The 15,316-nt window shown below is 49.1% G+C and overlaps 1 protein-coding gene across 2 annotated transcripts in view; it reads left to right on the top strand.

The window, feature by feature from the left end:
- Positions 1-14,959: 14,959 nt before the first annotated feature.
- The window catches only part of HMGA2 (high mobility group AT-hook 2), a 67,979-nt gene continuing 67,622 nt past the window's right edge, over positions 14,960-15,316 (top strand). The window contains exon 1 of one of the 2 annotated variants that reach the window (XM_078871255.1): positions 14,960-15,137. The gene's annotated coding sequence lies outside the window, so the exon portion shown is untranslated. Of the gene's footprint in view, positions 15,138-15,175; positions 15,291-15,316 lie in introns of those variants that run through there. The other variant, XM_078871254.1, reaches the window with a different exon arrangement.

Here is a 15,316-nt window from a genome sequence, read left to right as displayed (position 1 = left end):
CTATTACGGGCACTGCTGGGCGCACAAGCTCCAACTCGTGCTGGTTGCTGCTTGCCAGGATGGCGTCCCCGACATCGGCCTGTTCTTCGCATTGGTCAATAACATCATCAATGTGGCGACGAGCTCCTGCAAGCCAACGTTGGTGCGCCCAGGCGACACGCGCTGGTCGTCGTTCTGGCACACGCTGCGTCGCTTGATCGACATGTTCGGCGCGACAACGCACGTCATCCAGCATGTGGAGACGGACAGCAGCAAGTCGGAGCAGCGGGTAGAGGCGACGCGCCTGCTCGACGGCATGTGCACGTTCAAGTTTGCGTTCATCTTGCACCTAAAGGAGAAGATGCTGCTTATCACGCATGACCTGTCGCAGGCGCTGCAAACGAAGGACCAGGACATCCTCAATGCGTTGCGGTTGGTCGATGGCGTCGTCGAAGCGCTGACAGAGATGCACGTTACTGGCTACGACGACCTGCTCCACAAGGTGCAGCGGTTCTGTAAGACCCACAAAATCGAGGTGCCCGAAATGACCGCCAACTTCGTCCGACCTGGCCGGCCTCGTCACGATCGGCACATGAACACCGATGATCATGTTTTCCGTGTCGACCTGTTCTTCGCAGCGAACGACAAGATGCTGGCCGAGTTCGCCTCCAGATTCAGCGCCGAGTCGATGGAGATGCTCCGCCTAGCAGCATGTATCTGTCCACGCAAGCTGTTCGCCTCGCTCAATGTCGACAAGCTCGTGGAGCTGGCCCGCAAGTTCTACATGATCGACTTTCCTGATGTCCACCTAATGCTTCTCGATCAGCACCTGGTCCACTTCGGCAGGGCGATAGAGAAGGACGAGCTATTGAAGAATGTGGGCACGCTCCCTGAACTTCCGGTCATGCTGGTGCAGACCGGACGTGGCCACGGCCGGCTACCACCTTGTAATCCGATTGCTGCGGCTGATACTGACGTTGTTGGTGGCGACAGCCACGGCCGAGCGCGTCTTCAGCGTCCTGATAATCATCAAGACGCGTTTGCGCACCGCAATGGGCTCCGACTACCTCAATGACGCCATGCTGCTGTATGTCGAGAAGGAGACTGCTGCGATGGTGACGAACGATCAAATCATGTCCAGGCCATGCGCCATCACTGCACACACGTCGAATAAAAAGCAAGGGACAAGGCCTTACTTACTAACAACTCCTATAATTTTTTATTGCTGGAGGGGTTGCCCCCCTTACTTGAAAATCCTGGCTCCGCCTCTGCTTATGCCCCTTCGGTAGAGCTTATTAAAGAGCCGTATGCAGCTCGGGAGACGCCAGTTGACCACCGCTGCTATAGATAAATAGATTTCCAGTTGAAATGCATTATGGGCTGGATAGTGTAAAACATGGAACCCCCAAAACTGGTAGCATCTCAAATATCTTGAAGCCAATTTTGACTTTTTTTTAATTCCCACTGTCTGGTGTTACATGGGATGAGCTCCAAGTGATGGCCAAAGACCACGTGAGAAGTGCAGCGCATTAGGTTTCCCGATCTGTCCGTGCCACGCGATGGACTAAGTACCAAGGATTTGTCTGGATGTGGCCCTGGTGCGAGGTTCCATCTTCCAATTTAGTAGCACGCCTTGGGGGGGGGGGGGGGGGAGCCACCGCTCTCAGTAGGGGGCAGGCTATATTGACCCTTTGGTATTGGGGGGGGTATGAGATCCTCGTTTTATCACTTTTCCCATTCACACAGCATGGAGGGGCCCTCCATCTCATGCCATTCACGTGCGAGACGCAATTCCACACCAAGTCGCCGACAAAGGGAAACTCCCCCGCCCGAGAGAGATACAACACCTGTCGCAACACTCGAGTGTAGCAAACGGGGGGAGAGGGGGAGACGTTCGGTTACCAATGCGAGGAATGTTCAATTGCACTCCCGTATCATCGTTATTATTGTTATTCTAAAAGAGTTGTGGGGGGGGGGGGCCTCCCCACCGGTTGAAGCGATGGCCTCTAGCTTCGCGTTTTCGTTGGCGGCCTCAGAAATTGGTGAGCACCGTGGAAAATGTCACACATTCTCATAGCGGGAGATTCGTCCCCACCGCACAGTCAGACGTGTACACTTTATTTAAGTTGAAAACAAACGAAAAACCCGATGAGCTGTTAAGCACTTCCCTCCCCCCAGGTGTCCAGCTCCAATCTCGGGTTATCAGTGGTGGCATATTGCTGAGGCAGTTACGTAGTTATAAATGTGGAACAGTCATCCGTAAACTTAGTCGTACGTAAACTCGAACTAAACAACAAAATTATATGGCGGCCAAAGATATGAACAGCATTGTACAGAAAAAAGAATAATTACACTTGCAAATGAACAGTTGTCAAAATCAAACTTTTAGAACGGTAATAGTTTCAGAAACTTGCAATATATATGGATAACTTTTGCCATGCTGTAGTAGAATGGCCTAGTTGTGAGAGCTTCATTTGTACACTAAATTGATTTCCTGTACCTGTACTATATACAGAGTAACTTTGCATTATTGTGGAGTATTGTTATAGTAGTATACTCTGCATAGCATCTGCAAAGACAATGCATTCGTCTTGTTCCATTAGTCTCTTGGCTTTCCAGACTAATATTCTTCCACGGCATTTAAGCAAACGAACTCTGGACTGGTTTCAACCTCCTTGGGCCTTATCAGCAGTCAGGCTTGTGAAACAAATCCTGCTGGCTTGCCAGATGTTATTGGCAAGGACACTCCATCTAATGCATCAAGCTTTATATAAACAATCCCAGCTTGCCATTGCCAAAGAGGCGATGTTTTTGTGTGTCTCGATGGGTCTAAATTTCATCTCCTGGTTAAATAAAGCATATTTATATAAAGGATACTTAAATAAAGCATACGAATGTGTTGTTGTGGACGCAGCCACCTATAATTAAACCGTGTTCTCAAGTACCGTACGGCAATGTTGATGGCCTTAGCTCAGTCACCAATGACTTCACACAAAAAAACATCGCGTTGAATTTGTTTTGCTCACTGGATTGTGCCAAATAAAGTCCAGCTGTGAAAATTTTAATGGATATTTCAGATTGATTGTCACGTGACGAGAACACCTACATCAGGGCCGCATGGACAGTTGCGGCGTTACGCGCTTTCCGATACGCTTTTGTGGCTGTCTGGAACGCTCTTCCTTGCATCCCACTGGGATTTTTGCACACAGCGTTGGTGTACGGTGCTTTTTCTGCAATATTTTGCCGTCTTTTCTTGGATTTTCTGTTTGCACATAGTCACTTTAAGATGTTTTCTTGTTCATGTTTTTGTTTTTTGTTTGTTGCGATTGCACCCGATTCAAGAGCCGAATGGCTCACAGAGCTACACCAAATAAATGAAACTGAAACTGAAAACTGATATTAGGAAGCCACTGGAGCTATGCACTTTAAAATCTAGAATGGAACTTTTTTTTTAAAACTGCTTTTTGTTTTTAGTTTGTTGTTCTTCCCCCGCACCTCCGATGGGCACGGTTGGCTACGTACAGTGCGAACGAAGTTAAAAATACACAAGAGCGCATTTGGAGGCATTTCGGAAGTAGTTTCCATGAAATTACCTCTTGTGGTCTCTTCTCGAACACGAGATGCGACACTGTGTGTGCTGGTGGTGGGGGTTGCATAGTATGTGTATGTAGCTGTGTGTGGTGGTGACTGTGTGTGGTGGTGACTGTGTGTGTGGGCTCTTCTCAAACACGAGATGACACACTATGAGAGTCCTGACTGTACATTTCTGGCCTCCTAACATTACATTTTAACGACTATTTTTTATTATTTTACCAGGTAAGGCCCAATGAGCTACATAGCTCTTTTTCAGAAGCGACCTGGCCACAAATGGTAGCTCAACAAAGCGGCTCATCAGGTGGGCATTTATAGCAGGCAAACAAACACTTGTTAATGTGGAGGGAAAACTGGAGCACCCGGAGAAACATCCACGCGAACCCGGGGAGAACATGCTAACTCTAAATATACAGGCGTGAGGGTTGGGATCGAATCCACAAACTCCTATACACCAGGCGAGGCAGTTAACATCTCGCCACCGCGAAACGTGGGGGAGGAAGAAGACGCACCAAAGTCTTATTTTTCATTCATAAATCTTCAAACCAGTGTCAAACACAGTAGTCTTAGACATGCAGTCTAGGGATGTGATTTCAAAAGCGATTCTAATGTTTTGGTTACACCTTCCCATCATCATCATCATCATCGTGAACTCCGCCAAAGCTGTCACCCCTCCATCATGATCGTCGCTCAATCTCCCGGCGGACGCTCCGTCCTCCACGGGCGCATTCCATTCCTTCACCGACACCTCGCACATATCATACATTCTGTCGTGCGACTGGATCGTGCAAGCGCGTGGCCACACTTTTGAAGTTGGAGGAGCAAATTGGCCATAGGTGCTCATATCAAGGATCCAACGGGGAGCCAAAAAAGTATATCGAGGGGGGAGCTGGGGAGCACAGCACGTGGCTTATCATACGTGGGGGGGGGGGGGCAATCCCCCCCCCCCCCTGCCGCATATGATCCCACGCCAATGTTACCGTATGTCACCGTACAGCGGCGATATGTTATCTCCTTCGCCTGGTTTGCAGGAGGTCGTGGGTTCGATACCGACCCTGACGATGCCTGCTGTATATTTTAAGTTTGTGTGTGTCTCTGTCTCCCCGTGGTCGCGTGGATTTTTTTCCCGGGTCCTCCTACTTTTACCTCCACATTTTAAATCAATGTGCGTTGAGATCATTTGGCGGCTATACATTTCCGTGATAAGCCACTTCGTTGAGTTATCATTTGTTGCCAGATCGCTACTGAGAAATAACTAACAGCTCAATGGGCGTTACCTGGTAAATGTTAAGTAGAACAAAGTTTGATTTAGTTATTTTACACCGTTTCAAACGTCACATTTGCACGACACTGTGGCAATAAGTGCCCTGTCCCTGGATTTTGCAGGCGATTATATTATTAGAGACATGGGGATTTGAGAGGGTGGGGGAGGGGGTTGGAGAGTGGAGGAGGAGAAGGTGGTGATGGTGGTGGCTGGAGCGAGTTGGGGTGGGGGTTGGGTGTTGGGACTCCGAGGGTGCGGGGGGGAGGGGCTGTGGGTATGCATAACAGAGCCTTGCTGAAATTCCTTCTCGTCCCAGACCCATCCAGCGGCCGTGGGAAAGGGCCTGCTGCCCCGAGCTTCAAATCCATTTCTCCCTGTTGATCTCCACTAAATCCGACGTCGGTGTGTTGTCATTGAAAAAAAAGCGAAAAGTCAAACTTGTTCTGTCCCAAACTTGACAATGAGGGCTCAAAAAACATAGACAAAGATCCCCCCCCCCCATATAGCCTGAACAGACTGTAGGGGCAAGTGCTGTTAGCGAGCACCTATGAAGGCCGGAACGGCACACTAGGGGGTGGGTGACCAGCACCACGCCCGACCGCCCTTGTCTCCCCAGTGGTGATGTGTACGCACCGCACCAGGTCCTAATTTTAGGCTGAGCCAACCTAGGGGAGGTCCAGGACCGGTTCAGATATTCGTCACTGGTGTTGTTGGCCGTGAGCGGGAATCAAACTCGGGTCGCCGGTTTCATAGCGCAACGAACAAACCGCTACACCACCGCTCCCCACACACACACGCACGGAATCACGCACGGACTCACGCACAGACGTAACCTTGACTGACAGCATTTTTGCACGAGTGATGAGCCTCCTAAATTGAGACAGCTTACGGGGCAACACTATATATGTAAAAAAAAGACAACACTGTAAGTTTTTGGGCGTTTTTTCTTTATAAATGTAAACATTCTTTAGAAACGGATGTGCCGTAACTGTAGCAAGTTCGGGCTAACAAGCGACACGCAATTGGATATGACCTTCTATTCCAACTCAACATTTGTGAGCTCTCGCTAAACGTTTGCGTAATACAATTACACAACGTCGAAATAACTTTCAACGTTGAAAACATATTCAAACTGCGTTTTCGTGTCATATTGTGTCATTTTTGACAGATTTTGTAAATATTTATAATTTTAATCTTGCACTATAAATATTGAATCTCACTATTACATTTTTTTCCCCACGTTTAATTTATATAAGGAGGCATCTCAGTATCCGCTCAACTCGTTTGCATAGAAGACAATGCTACAATTGGTACAATTTACAGCCCTTTCTCAATCCACTGCTGGATTAAGACCTCGCTACCACCATACATAACCAACTGTGGTCAGTGTGGGCTGGTGCAGGAGGGGGGGCGACCCAGAATCGAATCAGATATCACACGCGGCTGATGAAAGTCACGGCTGGAAATCAAACTCGTGTCGCCGGGGCCAATAGAGCGGCGTGCTGTGGCCACTGTTTGACACCTCGAGGTCATGAACAGACTTGCCTGCCTTGTTATTGTGTCGGCTCCACTCGCTCATGTGACAACTGCACCGGTGCTCGCTAACAGCACTTGCCCCAACAAGTCTGTTCAGTCTACACGGGGGATCTTTGTCTTTGCTTACCAGGACTCTGCACGTGTGGGGGAATTACACGATGTGCGTAAACGGGCTGCAGCTGGGCTTATGTTACCCTTTCGTTGTAAAACCACAAACACGGCACATTACACGCAGCGTATTGTTCACCCTGAACAATTGTGGCAATGCACGATGGGCCGCATTAACAGGTCTGGTGACAATGCAACAATCGTGGCGCAGGCTCCCAACTTGTAAAGCCACGTGGCTAGCGGGCTCCGCCGTTCACTTGGAAGAACATGTTCCTCTACTTCCTGCTACTTTGTTGAGATCATGTGTGCTTGATAACACGCAATGATTATGAGCGAGCTAAGAACAAGGTAATGTAATAGTTACATAACAGTCGTGCATTACGCGTATGCTGCACTTCACAAGTATAGACCGCTAACCACGAATAACCCCCCCCCCCCCCCACACGTATGATTCATTATTGCACGTAGGTATGGGAAATTACACGATACAACATTCTTGGTATAATGTTAATCATAAAATAAATAATTTAATCCCCATGTCAATAAACTGCTGGATGAAGGTCTCCCCATGCCATGTCTACCATGAGGATTGTTTGACCATTCCTCACCACGCTGGTCAGTACAGAGTGGTTAAGGGAGGTGGCCAGGAGTGGTTCAGGTAACACATTCCTGCGGAGGGAGCTGGTAGGAACGTTGGGTTGCTCGGTCAATGGCCAGGGTCAACGGCGACGTGGTGTATTCCGCAAATATGGCCGACTGTGAGGGCGGGCACAAGCCGGCGTGAGTAGGTTAAACGTTGAGTTTTATAATCGGCACCACGGGGTGAGCAGCCCCTCCCACCCCTCCCCACCCAGCCCCACCCCTCCCACCCCCCACCCAGCCCCACCCTCCCCACCCAGCCCCTCCCCACCCTCCCCACCCAGCCCCACCCCACCCTCCCCTCCCCACCCAGCCCCTCCCTGCACGACGGACGGACGGACACAATAATCCCCTGTGGGCTGGTGGATCCCAGTGGGTTCCTACCAGTATAATTCACCACCGATGGAAGCTGTTGCCAGGAATTGAACTCAGGTGGCCGAGTTCACAACAGAGGTGGACTAACCACTGCACCGCTCAGCCACGATGCACTTTTGAATCTAGATTTAAAACTCATTCATTCAGAACTGTTTTTTTGTGTTAATTTTTTTTGCCCTTCCCCCGGCACCTCCGATTCGCACAGTTGGCTAAAGAAGTTTAACATACAGTACATATATACAACTCACATAGCACAACGTAAAAACATATATTGACCCTATGGACAAATGACCAGGAATGAGCCTCAATCTTATCAGATCTCGGAAGCTAAGCAGGTTTGTGTCTGGATTGTGCTTAGATTGGTAAACACCACGCACGGATAGGCTGCCATGCGAAACGTCGCGGCCAACAAAGCTGAAATGCAGAGTGAGATCAGTGTTGTACTTGACTTTTATGCTCCCAATTCTTGACGAACGTGGTGAAGTGCGGTCAAACGACCCCAATGACCCGCACGGCATGGGGGAGGCCCTCAATCCAGCGGTGGATTGAGGCTGTTCGCACATGCAATGCTTAATATAAGGTAGTGTTATATGGCCTCGAGCTAAATGCATAACCTCCATCCTACAATGCATACACGCACACGTACACGGAGGTTAAACTATATATAATCTGCAATAATATTGCCGTATATAAGTAACCATGATTCATTTTCACTTACATTTTGTTGTTGGACATATAAATTGGCAACAGCTTAGGAGAATCGGTTACCGCTTTGCGAAAGTCAGAACCTGGTAACTGATTCCAGCGGAGCGCCGGTAATGAGTGCGCAGATTTGCTCGCACGCGACGAACGTACGAACCGCAAAAGTTGTTTTAGTCACCGTGTGGTAAACACACAAAAAAAGTAAAAAAAAAATCGCAGATCAAAGGTAAAGATGCAGTCCCGAAAATGCATCTGTTGTTCACGCCACTGCTCATGGAAGGCCCTCCTCTAGAGGGAGCTGTGGCGGGTAGAGGGACTCCTCCACTTACAAACGAATTAGGTTCCAGAGGTCTGTTCGTAAGTCGATGTGTTCGTAAGTCCAACTTTACTCCTGTCGATTCCAAACATGTTGTACGAAATGTGTACTAAACACGGGGAATGTATTTAAAAATTGTATAATCTCCTGTAGATGCCACTGGTTCTTCGCGTTCTGCAGATGTAGATGCCACCACCGTCATCTATTGCGCGGAGGTTGAACTTTACGATTCTTGGTCCGAACAGGCAACTGGACACACAGACAGGTTTGTTCGTATCTCTGAAAGTTCGGAAGTCGAATTTTTGTAATTAGAGGCGTCCGTGTATTTGGTCTCTTCCACGCTGGCCAGACATCTTGAGAAGAGTTCGGCGTACGTACTCACACTTGACCCCACCACACACGCGACCTGCCGCTGAACTGTGGGGAACCCATTTATGGTGGCTGGTAGGGACAGAGGCGGGCGGAGGGCAGCGGAGGAGTAATCATATTTTTGAAGAAACGTGCTCCACTGCTTCAACTGCCGCGCCGGGAGGTGGAGTCAAACCGATAAGCTCCGGATGGCAAGTCCACTGTGCTGACGATTAACACCAGGGCAGCTTCCCTTGGGTCACGCACATTTCAGAAAGTGCAATATGTGAATGGGCGGACATGGGACAACGTTTGTGGAAGTTGTGACATTTAAAAGTTTGGCCCAATGACAATATTATTGTGTTGGGAAAAGCACGGCGGAGTTACTGACTGGGTTCGTGGACTGGGCTCGTGTGAATTTGCTTTAGTGCAAATTGTTTTATGAAACCGTTTATGTAAACCAAGGTTTAAATAATGAGCTATTACTCCCATCAGCCGAAGATATAATTGTTATAATTAACGCATCATCAGGCAGTTAATGATTTGCGAGTTATTTCTCTCAACATTGGCATTTAGAATCCACCTCAAAAGGGTAGTTAAACCAATTTATTACTCTGAAATGTAACAATACAGCCATTTTCAATCCACTTCTGGATGAAGGCTTCCCCATATCACTTCGGTCATGGGAGTTATTTGACCATACTTCACCACTCTGGTCAATGCGGATCGATTGGTGGACAGGGGGCGGCCAGGACCAGTTCAGATATTATTTGCCACCGATAAAAGCTGTGGCTGCAATTTGACACTCGGGTGGCTGAGGTTCAGAGCCCAATGCGTGCCAACCAATGGTGCCACCGTTGCACATTTGAAATGTAGAAAGGGCTACACGGTAATCTTGGTTCCCTGGGCTGGCTCAAGGACAGATGAGCTGAGCTCATTAGGAACACTTTAATCGCCATCGTCTATGCCCACTGACTGGCTCCCTGTTCCAGCTTCAGGGACCGAACTCATGCAACTAACTCCTTAACAGAGTCCGTGGACTGGTCCCATGAAACCCCACGGAATGGGACCATGAAACCCCACGGACTAGGTCCACGGACTCCGCGGACTGGGCCCACGGACTCCGCGGACTGGGCTTGCCGCCAATCCAGCCTCACGTTACTGAGAGGCGCACGCACCGCGGGGGCAGGCGCAGTGCGTGCTGGGGGATGGGCGTGCGGCTGTGTGTGGGGTAGGGTGACTGCGTCTGTGTGTGCGCGTTGTGGGTTTGTGTGTGTGTTGTGGTGGTTGGGGGATGCATAGTAAGTGTATGTGGCTGTGTGTGGTGATGGGTTTGTGTGTGTGGTGATGGGTTTGTGTGTTGTGGTGGTTGGGGGATGCATAGCAAGTGTATGTGGCTGTGTGTGGTGATGGGTTTGTGTATGGTGATGGTTTTGTGTGTGTGTGTTGTGGTGGTTGGGGGATGCATAGTAAGTGTATGTGGCTGTGTGTGGTGATGGGTTTGTGTGTGTGGTGATGGGTTTGTGTGTGTTGTGGTGGTTGGGGGATGCATAGTAAGTGTATGTGGCTGTGTGTGGTGATGGGTTTGTGTGTGTGGTGATGGGTTTGTGTGTTGTGGTGGTTGGGGGATGCATAGTAAGTGTATGTGGCTGTGTGTGGTGATGGGTTTGTGTGTTGTGGTGGTTGGGGGATGCATAGTAAGTGTATGTGGCTGTGTGTGGTGATGGGTTTGTGTGTTGTGGTGGTTGGGGGATGCATAGTAAGTGTATGTGGCTGTGTGTGGTGATGGGTTTGTGTGTGTAGTGATGGGTTTGTGTGTGTTGTGGTGGTTGGGGGATGCATAGTAAGTGTATGTGGCTGTGTGTGGTGATGGGTTTGTGTGTGTGGTGATGGGTTTGTGTGTTGTGGTGGTTGGGGGATGCATAGTAAGTGTATGTGGCTGTGTGTGGTGATGGGTTTGTGTATGGTGATGGTTTTGTGTGTGTGTGTTGTGGTGGTTGGGGGATGCATAGTAAGTGTATGTGGCTGTGTGTGGTGATGGGTTTGTGTGTGTGGTGATGGGTTTGTGTGTGTTGTGGTGGTTGGGGGATGCATAGTAAGTGTATGTGGCTGTGTGTGGTGATGGGTTTGTGTGTGTGGTGATGGGTTTGTGTGTGTTGTGGTGGTTGGGGGATGCATAGTAAGTGTATGTGGCTGTGTGTGGTGATGGGTTTGTGTGTGGTGATGGTTTTGTGTGTGTGTGTGTGTTGTGGTGGTTGTGAGATGCATAGTAAGTGTATGTGGCTGTGTGTGGTGATGGGTTTGTGTGTGTGGTGATGGGTTTGTGTGTTGTGGTGGTTGGGGGATGCATAGTAAGTGTATGTGGCTGTGTGTGGTGATGGGCTTGTGTGTGGTGATGGTTTTGTGTGTGTGTGTGTTGTGGTGGTTGTGAGATGCATAGTAAGTGTATGTGGCTGTGTGTGGTGATGGGTTTGTGTATGGTGATGGTTTTGTGTGTGTGTGTTGTGGTGGTTGGGAGATGCATAGTAAGTGTATGTGGCTGTGTGTGGTGATGGGTTTGTGTATGGTGATGGTTTTGTGTGTGTGTTGTGGTGGTTGTGAGATGCATAGTAAGTGTATGTGGCTGTGTGTGGTGATGGGTTTGTGTGTGTGTGTGTGTTGTGGTGGTTGTGAGATGCATAGTAAGTGTATGCGGCTGTGTGTGTTGTGGGTTTGTGTGTGTGTGTGTTGTGGTGGTTGTGAGATGCATAGTAAGTGTATGTGGCTGTGTGTGGTGATGGGTTTGTGTGTGTGTGTGTTGTGGTGGTTGTGAGATGCATAGTAAGTGTATGCGGCTGTGTGTGTTGTGGGTTTGTGTGTGTGTGTGTTGTGGTGGTTGGGGGATGCATAGTAAGTGTATGTGGCTGTGTGTGGTGATGGGCTTGTGTGTGTGTGTGTTGTTGTTTTGTGTGTATGTATTGTGGTGGTTGGGGTGAATAGTTTGTGTATGGGTGTATGTGTGTGTTGTGGTTCTCTGTGTGTGGTTTGGTGGGGGTTCATAGTGTCTGTATGCGGCCGTGGTGATGGGTCTGTGTGTGTGTGTATGTTGTGTTTCTGGGTGTGTTGTGTTTCATAGGTGCTCACTAACAGCACTTGCCCCAACATTCTGTTAAGGCTACACAGGGGGTGTTTGTCTTTGTTGTGTTTCTCTGTGTGTGTGTGTTGTGGTGGTTGGGGGATGTATAGTATTTGTATGTGGCTGTGTGTGGTGGTGACTGTGCGTGTGTGTGTGGGGGAATGGGGGATGGGGTGAGGATCAGTGTGGGGTGAGGGGATGATTGTCGTGTGTGTCTGTGATCAGGCTGTGTGAGTGGGGGGAGGGGGTGGGTATGTGTTTGTGAGCATGTGGTGTGTGTGTGTTTGGTGGAGGTGTGTAATGTGTATGTAGTTAGGATGTATGTGCGGGTGGGTCGTGGGGGTATGCAAGGGAGAGTGTGTGATGGGGGTGAGCAGTGGGGGTGGGGGAGCGCTGTGTGTGGGGGGGTCTGCCTGGCTTTGGGGGAGGGGTGAGGGAGTTGGGGGGGGGGTGTGCACTCGTGAGTCAATTTATACACCGTGTCATGTGTGTGCATCATCATTTCGCCATGTTTGATCTACCGCTTGATGAAGGCTTCCACCCTTTGAGGCCTCGTGATGTAACAACCGATCTGGTGCATACATAATACAGTGCGCTGATCTCGCCTTGGTATACAGGAGCGGCGTGGGGTTCAATCATGACCCTGACGCCTGTTGTACATTTGGAGTTTGCGTGTCTCTCTCCCCGTGGTCGCGTTGATTATTCTCCGGGTCCTGTCTCCCCCCCCCTCCCAAACACATTTAGAATTAACGTGTTTTTAGAGTAGAGCATTTGACCGCTGTAAAATGTTCCACGCGATAAGCCACTTCGTTGGGCTATCAATTTGTGGACAGGTCGCTTCTGAAAGAGAGCAACATAGTTCGGTGGGCCTTAGCTGGTAAAATGAAAAAGAAATCAGGTGGTCGTCCTTTTGGCCAAGTTGATTTCTCTGGCTGCCACTCTGTCATTCGCCTTGACCATGAACCATCAACTCTCTTCGTGATGTCCTGAACTTCCATCTCGTCCCGTCATCCACGCGTCCCCTCTCTCCTTCTGTCTGAGTGTAAATCCAAGCATGGGCCTCTCTCAGCCTCCACACGCTCTGTCACCTTTCTTTTCTTGCTTGCATTGTCTTTGTTTGTGTTTTCGGATGCATTCGTCAACTGCAGGCAATATGCACTGATTGGGTTTGTTCTCCTTTAGGCTCAATGGTATTGTTTATTCATGGTTATCCCCCCCCCCCGCCAAAATATGTGCCGTATCCACAACGATATGGGCACAGCATATGCTGTGTAAATTGTATTGTTTGTAAAAAAAAATACCAATCGACATACAATAGAATTGGTATTAGGCAAACATTATCCTAGAGTTGAAAAATTACCCGCAAATGTTCTCAATTCGGATTACACAGCAAGATCGCCCCCCGACTGCGAACACTTGGCAAGACCCTCCCAAGACTCGGGCTTTTCAGGATAAACAAACGTAATCATAACAATAGGCAACGTGTTACATAAAATATGCATGCGCAGCAGGTGTGTTATGTGAACGGTACATGACAATATCCGAAACATAGACACGTAACCACATTATCTACATGCACTACATGTGCATATACTGTACAGTATACGTCCTAAATGTAGAACGTTGATGATGGACGTGTAATATATAGGCGCGTGCCTATGTATGTCATGAACGACGAACCTATGATCTATGGGCAAGAGACGTCCCGCGACTTCATTTCGTCTGGCCCAGAGCCACATGACACCAAACACCGAGACTAACCTTTTCGGTAACAATATGTATCGGTCACTGCAAGCATTTTTGGAATCGACGTGTTGGTGAGAGGTAAGCAAGCCTTTAACATAACCTGCAGGGGGCATTGATTCGCCTGTAGGTGTACAGCAAGTAGGTTCATTCCAATGGATTGCAGAGTTTATGTTTTTTTTTAATTCCACTTGTGTTGATTTTCTCGAGACACTTCAGTTTTGGTCCACACCCCAAAATACTCGAAAAGTAACTGGCCAAACATCTCAAGCAGAGCCCTCCCTGGATAGTCTTTAAACCTCCGTGATACTTTCCCGAATAAACACATCGATTTCAAGCATGGTTACTAAATGTGGCTTAGGTAGGTAAGTGTTACCGTGGTTGGATGGTGGCTGATTTGTTCAGTGGCTGTTTGATGGCTTTCGGGACTGGTCACTAAAGTGAGTGGACCCATGAAGTGTTAATTGACCTGACAGCAGCTGAAAGGTCGATGATATATTTTTTGAGAACAGTTTCCATCGAATGGAAGCTGGTTGGTATGAGTGTGATGGTTGCAGTGTCTGAAAGGCAGGTGCTTGTGCATTTGGAGGATGACTGGAAATTGGTTGATAGGTGGGTAGATGGGCGGGTACGTGCGATGTTTTCAATGTCTGAAGCCTGGTCGGCGGATGGGTGTGCATTCGGATAATAATCTCAATGAATGGAGGGTGACTGGTAACTTGGAGTGGGTGTGTGTGGGTATCTGAGTCAGTGAGTAAGGTTTTGAATTATTACAGGTTGGCTGTATATTGGTTGGTAGGTGAATGCATATTTTAGAAGGTAAGTGGTTGAAGGGTTCCCTGGTAGATGTGTGGGTATGTGAATACATTCGTGGTAGGTGGGTTGATAGACCTGTTGTTCGGCGATTCTTAATGTGCGTAAGTGGATGTGTGGGTGGGTGGATGCGTGTCTGGAATATAGGTGCATACATTTATCGGGAGATAGGTGTGTGTGTGTGCCTTCATAGGTGCTCGCTCACAGCAGTTGCCCCGACAGTCTGATGAAGCCGAAACTGGGGATCTTTGTCCTGTGTGTGTGTGGGTGAGCGTCTCACTGAATGTAAAAGGTGTGCGCGCGCGCGTGGCTTAGGTGGCTGTGTGGCCGTGGGTGGGTGAGGGATGCAGTGGCTGGGTAGGTGGGTGGGTTTGCAGTGGCTGGCTGGGTGGGAGGCTGAGGGAGGAGGAGAGGGAGGGAGGGAGGAGGAGGAGGCGAGGGAGGGGAAGGCTGTAAAGCGCTCGTCCTCTCAATACGCGGTGTTGAACGCCACATTTGGCCGCATGCCAGAAGGGCGATAGCAGCAGCAGCAGCAGCCCCAGCGCTCGCAATTTTTTTTCCCGAATTTTTTTTGCCTTTTTCTACCGCTTCCTCCGTCCCACCCACGGGTAAGGGTGAAAAACAAAAAGAGAGAGAGAGAGCGCGCGAGAGAGAGCAAAAGAGAGGGCTGGCTCTCACTCCTCTTCCACCCCTTCGCTTTGTGTATTTAATTCCGACTGCTTGTAAGCGGGGCCTTTCGCACGCTCCGCTGTGTCTCTCCGGTGTGTTCTTCTTCTTCTCCTGCTGC

Source organism: Lampetra fluviatilis, chromosome 32, assembly GCF_964198595.1.
Source record: "Lampetra fluviatilis chromosome 32, kcLamFluv1.1, whole genome shotgun sequence".
Lineage (NCBI taxonomy): Eukaryota > Metazoa > Chordata > Hyperoartia > Petromyzontiformes > Petromyzontidae > Lampetra > Lampetra fluviatilis.
The sequence above is the reverse complement of the archived record's forward strand: the minus strand, read 5'-3'. Positions and strand labels throughout refer to the sequence as shown.